The following is a 14,784-nucleotide window of genomic DNA, read 5'->3' as shown; positions in this document are numbered from 1 at the left end:
AAAATGTACGGACGTCTGAGACCCGTCAGAGCTTTCCCGCGTTTCGGTGCCGTGAACGTCGTCGAGCTTCACGCTGTTGAAACAACGAACTTTCCAGTTTCAGTTTGGCTACACCGAACGAGTGAAATTTCCACGCTAGGTTTGCACGAAGTTCCTACAAAATTTAGGCGACAAATGGCGATGGCGTTGACATAATGCAACATTAACTTCATTTCGATCGATGATTTTCACCTTTCACCAGAAAGCCTCGCATATTGGTAGTTTATTCGCTTTCCACTGAAATATCAACATTTTACCTGCGCAAATATTTCGAGGCGCAAATAAATAAACGACAGAACGAATGTCGGTCCGCGATGAACCTGGCCGAAATAACAGGGAACTTCAACGTTAGTTTCGAACGTGTACGCGAGCTGTTCGATCAACGAGATATTTCACAATAAACCAGTCAGAATAAACTGGATATCATTTCATTTCACAGAGGCAAACGCGCAAACGTTTTATCCCATATGTCGCGCGTTAATTACGACCCCGTCAAGGACCTTTTGCCGATATATCGTCTTTGGATACCGTCTAATGCCAATATTATGTCCATACACAAGATTTAATCCTGTATGTTTATTTCGTAATCGGTGGTACCAACTGGTGAACTAGGTAGGGGCGAGGGCAGACCTGGCCCCTCCTCGTAAAATTTTATTTCAATAAAAATAAATATTTAAACTGAAATTCAATTTAAAACGCATATGATAAAGTTCTTATTATGCAAAATTATAAACCTAGACATTTGATTAGTTAATTATAAAATTGACATGTTAATTATAAATTGACATGTTTAGTGAAGCTAGAAAAGCAAGACCACCTCCCAGAAATAAATGTCCAATAATGGTTTGATTGTTTCATACACAACACAGTTTGTCACATTAATAATATGAAATATTACAGCTATAAAGATGGTAGCAGCTTCCTCGCAGAAGGGTTAAAAAGCGCGGAAGCTTCCTCGCTCCAATGTCGAATAACGTATAATTAAAAAAGAAAATTATAAACTTTTCCACTTACCGAATCAGGAAAGTCGCAGAAGGAGAGCCTCGGGTCGGTTGTTATCCTCGACGATGGCGTCTCTTTGCACATCCGCTCGCCTCAGGATCGTTCTCCAAGCTCGGATCGAAGAAACGACGGTCGAAGCAACATCCTCTTCGTCTTCAAGCTCTTCTTCATCCCCGTTTCCTTTTCACTGAGCTTGTTCGTACTAGTCCCAAGGAACTCGCGCGTCGTCACACGTGATCCTGTATCGTCAAATTTTAAATCGCGACGAGTTCTTTATTTTTTTTTTTTTTTTAAATCGTTGAAAGCACGTTAAACGTTCGCGATTGGATGACGAATGCACGGGTGAAAGGGCGCACGAAAGGGTGAGCAAGGTGGTCGGGTCGAGCCACAGGCAAAAACAAAACGATACGGAAGGAACGATGTTACGCACGCGGTGGCCAGTCGCAGACTGAACCTACGATCCGCGAGTAGCATCGATTTCGATGGAGGGGGGTAGGCACTACCTGCTGTAGTGTAGGGTGGGGGCGGTGAGGGTGCGGTGGGGGGAAAGTAACGAGAGCGAATGAGGCACGAGAGGAGCAGTCAACCTGTAATACGAATCTAAGGATACATTTTCAGGTGACACTTTCTGATACATTTTTCCAAATGTTCTAACGCGTTCTGATATTATGCCCTTAAGGGACCCTCAGACAAACAATATATATTATCAATATTTCAGTATGGTCAATATTGTTGAATGTATGAAGGAATAGATTGACGTATTGTCATTATTTAGAACCACCATATCAATTCGAAATTGAATGTATTGTCAATAAATATTGAATGTATGAGATAAATACAGTCTGTGAATAAATATTGACATCATTGATAATGTACAGTGGGTGATCAAATTATTAGATCCACGGTATGAAAAATAGGTTTCTCGTATTTGTGTAGAAATAGAGCCAGAATTTTAAGGTTTTTACATCGAATAACTTTTAATCAATAATCCTCCGCTGATAATATACAAAAAGATACTTATAAAAATAAATAAATACATTTAAAAGATTATATTTACATTTGTATGTTAGTATTTTCTAACGCCGCCTTTTGCTCGAATTACTGCCTCAATTATTTTCGGCATACTTTCGATGCATTTTAAGCAATTCATTTTGATTGCATTATTTCTGGCCCATACTTCTATCAAACGTTACATTATTAATAAAAAATGTTCCTACAAATCGTCGATGGGGTTGAGGTCCCGAAAATTTCCAAGCCCAACAACTTTCACTTTTTCAACTGTGTATCATAACTTTACAAGCATCACAAAAAAAAAAAATAACAAAAACTTTGTTTAACTAGCTTTTCATTTAAATAATTAATCGTTTCTATATAAAATCGTCAATTTATGCGAGCGTCTCTAATAATTCGATCACCCACTGTATATTAATCATCTGAGGGTCCTTTTGGCTGATGCAACAGTTTCGTAAATTTGAAGGGTGCAGATACAAATATAATTGAATTGGATTAAAGATAAAAAACAAAGGGGTTCTAGAAACGAACCCTGTTTTCCATTACTGAATATATCTTTAAATACCTTCATTGAACAGTGTTTGGCAGAGGAGATTCAGATTGGTTGAGGTTCGCACGGATAGCGTTGAATAGTACGCTAATGCTAGGGTTCGTGAACTGCGATTGTGGATCGACGCACGTCGCCGACGATAATCGTCGATCAACGATGGATTCAACGTCACGCCTGGTCGACAAAGGCAAACAGTGGTTGTCCGTGATTCGTCTGTGCGTTTGCTAACGTTATTACACCGTTCCAGAAATCACAATGATCGTCGAACCACCTTCTCTCATTTTTCGCATTCACCTCTACATCATCTTCGTGAAACATTTTTATTTCTTTGGAAACCACCACTGTATACCTATGAAAATAAATTTGAAAAAAGTACAGTGATATTTAAAATTATTTTCCTCCTTTTTAACTGTTATGTCTTAAAGACATTTATTATAAAAAAAAATAATATAGTTGATTACATCTCTAATGCTAATAAAGTAATGACTGCGTATAATGTTTGAGTTCAATCGACGCCATGACACACGGTAATCGAACTGTTTACTAAAAAATCATCCCAGGTGGTGCGCCCCCCATGCGCTTTAAGGTGCGTCTCCATATAGGGCCGATACACAACATTAATCCATTACAGAGATATGTAGTCCGATAATTCGGTAATTATGCCGGATTATCGGAATTCTACTCCAACACGAGGCAGCAAATTAAAACTTCACATTAAAAATTAAATAATTGTATGCTGCACAAGTTTTATTATAATCCTCGCTCCGATGGCCAACGAGTTATTCCAGTTAAACGATTATCACGGAGATTCAAATCTATAATTTATTACAATTTAAAATCGAATGAAACAGAGACAAAGAGGATATATAATGTTACGAGCTGCCAATTAATAGAATCAATCGAAGTGTTTCATCGTGCTCCGTTTTGAACCCAATCGAAGGTACACTTCGCCGATCGTTATTTTCGAATATCACACTGAACAGAGAAGAATTTTGTCGACGAACTGGACGGTTCAATTAGACCAGTTGGCCAGCAAACGAGGGATCCAGATTTCGAGATCCGATCCCGCAACACGATCGACCGATCCAATTTCCCTTTACAAATTAAATCACGTTTCCCGTGACCTCTCCCACGTGCCTTTATCCTCCGTCGTTCTATGCAATTCCTAACAATCACTCATCGCGTTTGAAACGATGCAAATAAACAAATGGATATGGATGGAATTACGCGATGATTCCCAAAATTACTTCTAATAAGTCAGTCAAACAACCGGAATCCCTGTAGCGGACAAAATTCACGGTTTTACGGGGTCCAAATTGACTGACTTCTCGTCTCAGTGATGTTTTCTTCAAGTTTCTTCTTAGAATCTATTTCTGTGACAAACAAATTACTTTCCTAACGCTCTACATTTAGAGATTAAATTAATTTTAATTGTTTTGTTAATCGAGTTTCTGTTTTCAATTGAACCATGAAGTATCGAGTTCTAAGTACAACACCTTCAAGGATTCCTATATTTGATACATAGGATCTGAGTTAGAAGCTGTGCATAAATTCGTTAAGGGAACCCCTGGGAATACGATATGGCGAAGTTGGGATTTTCGTAAAAAGGGCTGGCACACTCGGCCGGTTCCAATTAAGCTTACGGGCTTACCCGTTTCTACACAAATATTAGGCGCCGTCCGAGCGTCCCGACGCTCCACGTTACGAACGGCACGCCGTATTAAATATTCGTCGTATAACGTCCAGGATGTATACCTCGTTAAGCGCGCCGAAACTGCTGGACCTCCGTAACGACGACGTTGGATGCATTCTTCTCTTGTTTTGACATTTTACGAAATCAAGTTGAAATTGTAGCAAGTCACTTTTAGACTCTATGAAAATATCTCACAGCTTCTTATTTTTATATCACACAGGCTGCATCGTAAGACATAAGTCCAATGATCAATTTAGCACATACAGGGTGTCTCGGCTTAAGTGTTATAATTTCGTTATTATGTAACTATTAATGATACAAAAAATTGTTGATATGGAAATTGCATGGAAAAAGGGGGTCTATGTTTTGGCCGATTACGTTTACAAATTTCCTGATTTTCAGTAGATACGTCTCCGTTTGAGTGGCAAGTCGTAAAAGCGGCCCTATTGTTGCAGTAAGTGCCACAGCGGAGGTCTGCTAGGAACGCCAGACCCAAAGAATTACGGGATTATAACACTTAAGCCGGGACACCCTGTATAATTAATTATTTAATTAATTATTTTTGTCATTTTTTGATTGCGTTTCGTTTCAAATACGGATATTATTTATTTTCAATTTGAAAGCACATGCAATCCCAATTGTTCTATTGAAAGGAACTTCTTATTCTAATAAAATCTTATCCAGTAACAGGGATCTTCTTAACCAGTTCTCAAGAATAAAGAAAGAGAAGAATCCTGGTACAAAGTCCTACGTTTCTGAACGTAATTAGCCGGTGACGAACAAAGGAAAATCGTAAATGAGAGTCGCCTTGAGATCGATTATCATTTCAAGATCGTTTTCTGAGCACAAGCGTTCGTGGATTAAAAGCTAAACACCATCCATTATTTCAAGTGAATATCTCCTTCCCCGACTCTTTCTCTTCAACCACCTTGTTTCCTCGTGCTTTTGTTTTAGCCGGCGTCGATGTCCTGTGAATACAAAAGACTTCGAGGAAAGTTCCTCGACCGAAGAACTGTCAACTTCATCGTCTCGGGACTATCGCGTCGCCGATACTCTGCTTATCCACCGACACAACCGCGACTTAATTATTTCTGCAGATAGCGAATTAGAACGTTGCTCGGGCCAGATGGTTGAAAGTCAGACACGATAAATCGTCGATGAACACGCGATACAAGCACGGAAATGGAAATGGTCTTGAAAATCCGTGAACGTGAAATTCGATTCGTTCAAATTAGAACGACTCGACACATGACGCTAATTGAACCTCTTCTCTTATTAATTATAATTATTTCGACTTGAAATGTATTTTAGATTTAGAGCGACTTTTGTTCCGTATAAACGTATCGGGGAACCTCTACTACCGTGATGTTGTCATTGTGAGTAATGAAATGCTTCTGTGTACAGCCACTTCGGACCGGCTTGGAAGAAATTGAACAAAGTATGTTTACATTCTAAGATCCGCGAGGAATGCCTGTAACAATGTAAACAGTGCTCGAATGCCTCCGTGAATTGTACTCTCTTTCTTTTGTGACAAAATAATACAGCAATTGATTGTCATAGTAACAATGGCTGTGCGCAGCAGAAATTATTCAAACTGGAATTCAAGATTTCCACTTGTCGCTTACAATTGTTTGGTTATATTACATTCGCGTTTATTATTACTGAACTTGTAATTTAATAAATATATAAAGCTACATTTTGGTTATATTTGAACATTATACATTTCAAGTTTAAATCCAGCAAATATTTTCGAGCAATGTTATATATTCATAAAAATTTGATTAATATGATATATTTGAAACGATTCCACCCTTCCTTTATTTATTTCTCCAATTTATTTTCTATTTAAAACATGAAATTCTGGTATTAAGGGTGTTGAAGACCCTTTATTTTTATTTACTTCGCTAGAGTAATGGGAATCAACACTCATTCATCGAAGGTAAATTGGGGAGGATAGTTTGGTACGAATGAAAAGCATGATTTTCATTAGATCCATAATTACGGTACGATGCGAAATGAAGGGAACGAGAGGTAGGAATAAATCATGCACAATATGGGCGCACCATGTAATCAGCACATAATTCGAGGATCGATACATAGGAAAAAGAGATGGGTTGGCACTGACATCAGACAGTCAATTAGACGTAATGGGAAGAAAATTGTATGTAATGTTGGTGGGTTGTTCGAAACACGAGATAAACATTTCATAAAGCAATTTAGGTTACCAGGGAACTTCTGTCATTTGAACTTTGCTTTCTTCTCAAAATATTATAAATTTATATAGAAAGAGTTCCTTTACTAAAAAACTGCAATATTTTTCAATTTATTCAAAGTGGTTTAATTGTCTTAAAAAATAACATTGCTCTAATGAAAATTGAACAACTCGAAGCTATGTATAAAGCAGAGATAATTTTTAGAGTACCCGAGCTTTATACTATAATTAAGCGAATCTCGTGTATATGAATTTCACTGAAGTATGTAAAAACTAACGATAGCAGTTAAAAGTTTTCATGTAACGAGATGGAATTAATTATTTCGTATTTGAGGTCCATTACATGTTTATTAACGGGGATTAAATATGTTGCGCAGGGAATCTATCGCATGTTTGCCGGTGCATTCTTGTTGCACGATATTTCACGTGAATGGCTCTCGAATGGAATAAAACTGAACATTTCCAAGGGAGAGTGAAGATAATATTTTCATAAAAGTATTATTCATTAACGAGTTGGTTGTTACGAATCATAATTAACGGGGATTGTTAATGCAAAATGATCTGAAAATATGGTAAAACGCAAATACCTGTTCTGTTATTATGTCATGATTCATTCTTACCTTAATTATAATTATGAGAGAGAGAAAGATAAATAATTTAACATATTCATTTCAAAATTGAAAATCAACCCTCTTTGTATAGAAATACTGATCCCATATTAATTATAAAATAATTATTTCAGACTTCATGAAATATTTAATAAAACAAACAGTAACATAACACTGTAGCAGTTATTTTAATTAGAGAACTTCAAAATTTGTCCATAAATTACAAAATACAAAAGTGTTTACAATCTAAAAAAGGAAACTGTTTATAAGGTTGATTCCAGGGTTCGTTTGCACGTATTGATCAAGCCGTCGGTCTATGATCACACATGTCTCGTAACAGCATGCTTCTACGATCAATTATTCCACCGGTACAATAGGTCTAGCCTTCTCTATCTTCGCTACATTATCAGGGAGCACTATACTGGCTCATTAAGGAAGCCATGCGTCATTAAGTCATAACCTAGTACCAAGCTGCACGTTGTATAAAATGTGCACACATAAACACAGTATTTATAACTGACATCATTTCATACAACGAGAAAGGAGCAGCATGGTAAATTGTAGAAGGGTCGTTAACCAAATGGAATACCTTTGATTTTCAATGAATACTCCGCGTCTGATCGTTATCAATCAACAGTTTTGAAAAATGATATTCGAAGGATGTGAAAAGGTGGAAAAGAGAATTGGCAGAGCATAGGAACGCTGGATAGAATCCAAACAATTCTAGAACAACCAGTTCCACAGACAATCCTGTACTCGCAAGACTCGATATAGGAGGTACTGTACTCTTGAACTATCATGTTAACAGCATGGAACACAGGGAGTGGGAATCCAGATATCCAAAACTCGTGGGACACTGATAACCCTGAACTATGACACTAAGATGCAACATTTGAAATCCTGGATCCGTGGAGTATAGCAGGGATCAACTCAGTCTTGTGGGATTCTCGGTATCGAAGAATATGATGTCGAAGATATCAGGGTCATATGTTTCGATATTGAGAATTGCAGAAGCGAAATGCATGGATTATGGAGTTCTGAGACGTTATGGTAAAAATTTCAAGATCGTGAAATTTGATACTAAAAATTTTAGTGTAACTGAACATGATACTAATCTAAGATTTTTGGAACTGTAAGACTATTAGAGTCTAAATTTTGAGAATCCAACTTTTGGGATTATAAAATTTAATATCAAAGGATTTGAAAAATTCTAGGATCATAGAATTTCAGATTAAGGATTTTAGGTCCATCTTGATTATTTTTAAAACTCAAGATCAGTGATCTCGAAATTGTAATTAATAAATTATTATTTTATCAGAAGATGTCTTTATTCATTTCCGAGTATTTCGAGACTCTATCTCTTAATCCTTTCTTCGCACCAAAACATTTACCAAAACAAATTCATCCGTTGTTCTCTAAAACGTAACAGACTTTAAACTACAAACAACCATTCCTTTATCCTGGATTTCAAATGCTTTCCATCTGAAGGAGCAGATGCAGCAACTGACATAGCGTCTCTTGTAAGACGAGACTTGTGTAGGTAGGCAAGCGTCTCTTCATTATTCAAAGTTAAGCGCGGTCATTGGTCATGGTGTCTGCTGCCTCTTGGAAACACTTCGAGCTTAACAACGTTTCATTTACTGTTTGCTTCAGAAAAGAGAGGTAGAATAGACGTATTTACACGTCCGATTCAAACCGTGAGTATTATTTATCCTACAACAATAATATTAAAAACTTTTGACAGACCAAACTAATATTTATAAAAGCTCTAGAAGAAAACAATAATGAAATTTTCAAATAAAAGATTTTCAATATAAAACAGTGTAAAAAATATTTAATTTAATAGAAGAAAATTTAATTAAATTTGATAAGAATGTAATGGAAGGTATCAATAAAATAGTGATCTGAAATTTTTTAGCAGTAATATATTTTCATGTGTAGAAAGACAAATTTTGGGGAAGTAGATAGAGACAGGAAGACAAAGATGGAGGAGGAGGAAGATGAACCGTCGACTAAGGGCTACGCTTAGGTGTTGGTGCACGAACGATGGACCGGTGGTCGCACCATGTGCTAACTTAACTGAAGGGATTACGAGCTTAGTTAATGGATGCCCCCCCGTACGGTTCATGGGTAACCACTGTGTTACCTCTGTTCTGGGTCTATGCCACCCCTTGAGCGCTCGATGGATTTCCAAAATCTTTCCTAATAAATGCCGGGTTATATGACCGAAAGGGTCACCCAGATATTCCTCCATGGCTCTTAGACCATTTGCGGCCTTTTGGGATTACGCCGCTTAGTTAACACCGGATCTCTATTAACTCTTAGAGGTTAGATGTTACCCTTCGTCTCCCATCTTTTCCAGCGATCACGAGGGTCTGCTTAACCCTCGATTGACAGAGTTAGTCATGACCCAGATATTGTACAAAGGTGCTTCGATTGTTACGAACTTAAATTTTTAACTTAACTTTTAATAATCGAATTATCAGGTGAAAAAGAAAGTAAGTAGTAGTGTATGCTATATAGTCAGACATTGCCTGATTTATCACACTAGTTATTAAAGTGTACATATTTCTCTACAGTTTCCAATTAAATACAATATAATAGTGATTTTATTCAAGATTTATTTTATTTCTGAACCATTTTTATCAAAAGCATATCTTATAAATCTCAGAAAGCATAAGATTTATAAGCAACTACTTTAAAGCAGTCGATGTTCCCTGATGAATAGAATGCATTTACCTTGAAATATTTATGTAATCTCTGAAACGTAGACGATGCTTAAGATTCTATGCTACAGTGGCTCTTAATGAAGTGATCCTGCTGAAATACCCTAAGTGAATTACTAGACTCCAGTTCAGTTCCATACAAATACTATGTCTATTCATTCTGTTAATTACGAATCAAAGACTCTTTGTGCCCGAAATAGCATATAGAATTTTTATATTAAAGGGGTGATTTTCAAATATCTTAAAAGGCATTTCTTTTACGTTACTTAATAAAGATACAGCTGAATTTTCGCGAAACGTAAAATTTTTCAGAAATTCCATTGGATTCGCTTGAATCGAATGGTTCACAGCTAGCACGTGTAACGTGACTTCCAGCGTGGTTATTTATCGTTGGTAGGTACGCCCGTTGAAAACTTGCCGTGATATCTCGGCGAAGTGGATGGTGAAGAAGAAGTGGCCCAGCGCAGCCACAAATCCGAACCAAGATATTGGCAAGTCGGGCTAGCCGCTGCGACTTTTTACCCCTTCGATGTTCGCGACTTCATACGAACCCGTCCCAACGATTTAACCGCATCCTCTACCTTTTCTGCGCTCTTCCGGAACTCCGTACGCTATCACCGTGTCTAGATCTAACGTCGAGAATTACGTTGTCTCTTCTTTCGCTCGCGTTTCAAGATGAACAGATAAATGAACTTCTTCTCTCCTGGTGGCGAGCAATTTATCTTATATTCTTAAAGCTGAGATTTCAGAATAAACTACTTTGCTTTTTAAAATAACTATTTTGACAATTACTGTGCTAGCATCGATACAGAAGCACATCCTATTGACTTAATTTCAACGTTAATTGATTAACACGATTAATCCAACATGGATCTTGCACGTAATCTCGGACGATCTTGAAAGTCAAAGTGCATTTGAACGTTAATGAATTCTAGTTCCGTCCTTTCGCCAGGCATCACGAATCTTAACGTGAGTCCACGTAATTTCAACGAGCGTTCGCAAAGTAGCTGCACGAGAATCGCGTGCAGTCGTTGCGCTTTCTAATTGTTTTAAACAGAAGGAAAAGAAGCAGGCCTCGACGGAGGCGAGCGTCATCTTAAACGGTAACAAAGTTTAAAAGACCATCGATCACGCGAGCGTGACAAACGAAACTCGACAATTTGCGCCGTTCAACCAAACAACGTATCCGCCCTGGTTTCGACGAACTTTGAGCACCGAAAGGACGAGGGAGGGAGAGGAAACAATTTTCGTCCCGAATTTGCCACCGGTTCACCGTTACCGTTTTTGTTTTCCGAATTTCTCTCTCGTTTCGAATTCCGATCAATTCCCCGACCGTACGAAAGCCGGACCGGTTGCATACCAACGAAAAAACAGGGGAGGGGAAAAAAAACGAACAACGTGATTCTGAAACAAGTCGACCGATAGCGTCGTTAAAAATCAAGCGTCACTTCCTCTGGTAACGATACAAGGAGACGATAATGACTAACGCGTCGATAAGAGTTAATTAATACGACATACAAGAGTTCATGTTAATTGAATATTATAATACCGAACGTACACTAGAGCGTTAATGAAATACAAAATTTCAACGTACAGGGAAAATAATAATACTTGACATTTACATAATTTTTTTTTCATACTTTTGTACGGTCTGCCAGTGACGCTCTCTAAATCGAGGCAGGCTGATCGTTAATTTGCATACTGAAACACGCAAGGATTTGTAAAATGAACTAATAAATCATGGCCGTGTGATCCTGAGAGTTATTAAATTATACTCTAGCACAAAGACCTATATCAACTGTACAATATTCATTCAATGTCACAATGTTATTTTATTCACAATATATTTTATTCAATCTGATTGTATTCACCAAATGACGTCGTGATTGCTAATAATCCATAAGACCTTAAAAAATAAAATAAAAAAGCCATGCACTTAAATGAATAACAATGGTATCTCCGCAAGGTTTTTAACGTGTTGTTTATAGGTATTCTGGAAAAAAAAAGTTATGAATCCGCGTAAAGAGAGGTGCAGATGAAACGAAATAAAACGAACGAGGAGATGGACGAAAACGAGATGAAGAGAAATATATAAAACGCGTTGGAAATGGTCGAAGGAAGGGTTAGGTCTCGCGGTTAGGTGCAATTTCGAGGTCGGTCGTGCGTGTGTAGTGTGTCACGGGCAACCAGGAGGAGAGGATGTAAAATGCGGAAGAATCGCTCGTTGGGAAAGCTGGATCGAAGAGAAACGAGGTCGGTGGGGAAAAAAATTGAACCCACGGGATTTCATTGGTGCTACCATGCTACCGTGGTCAGCTTCTGTCGAGTTATTTGCTCGTATAACCACGATTGGGAATCACCACGAGATTTTCACCAAGGAAAACGTATTTTCGTAACAAAGTTTCATTTAACGAACAGCCATCAAATGAAAATTAATAATTAATTCTAATTAAAACATTTAATTATGATTCTTATTTTGTTCAAATTCACTCGGAAGGGATGAAATTATCATCGAGTTAAACGAGTATTTCTAAGACGCGAAAGAAAATCGTCGAAAATCATCCGTGTGTACGAAAATAAATGGTGGTTGCTCGCTTTTCTTTCCTCCCTCTCGTTTCATCTTCGAAGGTCTGGGAAGCAGACACAGTGCATATGCATGAGTAATTTCCACGCTCTTCTATAAATAGAAGCTTCGTTTCGCGAGGGATGTTGCAGGAAGCGAGGATTGAAAGTTTCTCGGTTGCTCGTGGCGGGTCGTCGTCGCGCGAATTAACCGTTTCGGCGGTGAATATGTTTCTTATATCCGAGGCGGGATTTGTCGCGTAGTTCGAATGAAATTATAGAAGTTTCAGAGGAGGAAACTCGCGCTTTCCGCTCGTCTCTCCAACACCTCTCTCGTCTTCTCCCTTGTCTGTGTTTGACCGACTTCGCGGATGAAATTTATGAAAGAGAACGGGCTCCTCGCGTCGAGCAGTCAATTTTCCTGCCTTATTTCCTCGTGTAAACTGATAATGGTGTTTAACGCGTCGCGCGGAGTGTCGGTGGATTTAGTCGGTGAATTCAGTTCAGTTGCTAGGAAGTTGGCGGGAAAGTAACGGGAACACGTTCGAACGAGTCGCTGAAAGCTGCTGTTGGAAATTTCAGTGGTACGAGTCAACGCTAGACGCGACAACTTTCACCGTTAACGTTTTGCTCGATTATTCTTGTTCGAATGTCACATTAAATGGATCTACTTTCATCGTGGAATAATTGAAGGGTTCGTTAAGAAAACTATCTCTGTTAAACTTCGTCCTTTTTCAAGAAAGGAAACAAGTACTTCGGCATCCCAACTAGGCGTAACCCCTTAAGTTTAGAAAAACGCAATCTTCTATGGAACCATTCATTCTGTCGAAGGTTGTACGTATACGAATGAGCTTTTTCGTATATTTTCTACATACCCAGGTACGTATGTGGACGAAATAATGATCGATCGAGCGTTGTCGACAGCGTGTGTCAAACGTACTCTTGGCACATCATCGATGCACCGCACGGTTCGCGTGGCCGCTAATTCTTCGCATGCAACCATCGCGAGCCATGCAATCGTCCATTTTATGTGGAAACACCCCCGTGACAGTTCTCCCCTAATCCCCTTCGTCTATTTGCTTCGTTTCCACCTGATTATGGCGTTTCAGACTCTTCAATCCGCTCGAGTTTATTCCATCCCTTTTCACGTTCGCTTCTGACTCTCATCGAGCACTTTATTTATTCAAATCCAATGAGAGAAAATATTGAACGAAATTGAACAGCTGAACGTTAATCTAATCGAGGAGTTTATAAAAAAGCAACCATTGTCGAAGTATACAATTTTTCCACGCACATTGAACTCGATCCATAGTTAAATCATTGCTATCCAACGCGACTGTTTTATTTTAAATAATAATAAAGTATAGAAATAGTCACATCGGTTTACTTGGAATATCTACATGCTCTTAAATTCACCGTTTAAAATTAAGTCCGGGAATAAGATATTGGCTCTAAATTCTAAATGAAATTAAACACACCGAAATATTCAGCATAATTCTTTGAAGGAATGTTGAATAATAATCCTGTCTCGGTAAAGTTAGTTATTTCAAGTTAAATCCAATAGTGTTATAGACGTAAATAAATTTTACAAAAACATTACTCGCTTAGTGGTTGGATAATTTTTATTTCTGCAAAACTACCTATTATCCGTAACTGCAATTTCAAATAATCATGAATATGATTTCACTTGCAAGCTTTCCACATTTTTCGGTTTTCCTTTGAGAGTATAATCACTAACTCATTACATGTAAGTAGCTCATGGTTTCCATAACAGAAACAACTTCGAATTCGCCTCCGGTTTATTCTGAAATGGGTATATTTACTGCATATACGTTTAACAAATGATCTCGAGCACAGTTCACAGGAGTTTATTAAACGAAAACCCGAAAGGGTTTCGTTAGAATCAAACGTTTCATCCAACGGTACGGGAAAATTTACTCGTGTTTTGCTTTTGCTGTTGTTTTGATACAACGCCGGCGAAGGTTCGCTGCGAGCTCTTTGGAACTCATCCGGGAACCATTTACTCGCTTGGATATGGAATCGTGATTTAGCTGATACGAAAACTGATCTCCGTGCTGTTGGGCGTTAATGGACAAACGCACTTTGGTAAATCGTCAAACGAGAGACTGGAAATCCCCAGGAAATCTGAACTGTATACTGTGTATTTCTTCAAACCAGATGAATATTTTGACGATGGAAATAAACTTTCAACTAACTTACAGATAATATTATTTAAAAACATCTGTTGTTAATAACACGGTATGATACGAATAACAGATATTTTCCTTTCTTGTAAAATAAAAAATTTCTATCAAAATATGCATTTGCATAATTATTCGCATTTCCATAATGCTAAAATAATTATTAGTTTATCTCGCAAA

The 14,784-nt window shown here is 37.9% G+C and overlaps 2 protein-coding genes across 3 annotated transcripts in view; both read right to left on the bottom strand.

The window, feature by feature from the left end:
* The window catches only part of LOC117611851 (discoidin domain-containing receptor 2), a 78,160-nt gene extending 76,683 nt beyond the window's left edge, over positions 1-1,477 (bottom strand). For both annotated transcript variants that reach the window (XM_034340246.2, XM_034340256.2), the window contains exon 1: positions 1,054-1,477. The gene's annotated coding sequence lies outside the window, so the exon portion shown is untranslated. The remainder of the gene's footprint in view (positions 1-1,053) is intronic.
* A 1,350-nt stretch (positions 1,478-2,827) lies between these two features.
* The window catches only part of Ddr (discoidin domain-containing receptor 2), a 191,881-nt gene continuing 179,924 nt past the window's right edge, over positions 2,828-14,784 (bottom strand). The window contains exon 21 of the transcript XR_004581792.2: positions 2,828-2,951. The gene's annotated coding sequence lies outside the window, so the exon portion shown is untranslated. The remainder of the gene's footprint in view (positions 2,952-14,784) is intronic.

The sequence above is a fragment of the Osmia lignaria genome, chromosome 9 (assembly GCF_051020975.1).
Source record: "Osmia lignaria lignaria isolate PbOS001 chromosome 9, iyOsmLign1, whole genome shotgun sequence".
Taxonomy (NCBI): Eukaryota; Metazoa; Arthropoda; class Insecta; order Hymenoptera; family Megachilidae; genus Osmia; species Osmia lignaria.
This window is presented reverse-complemented; position numbering and strand designations above follow the sequence as displayed.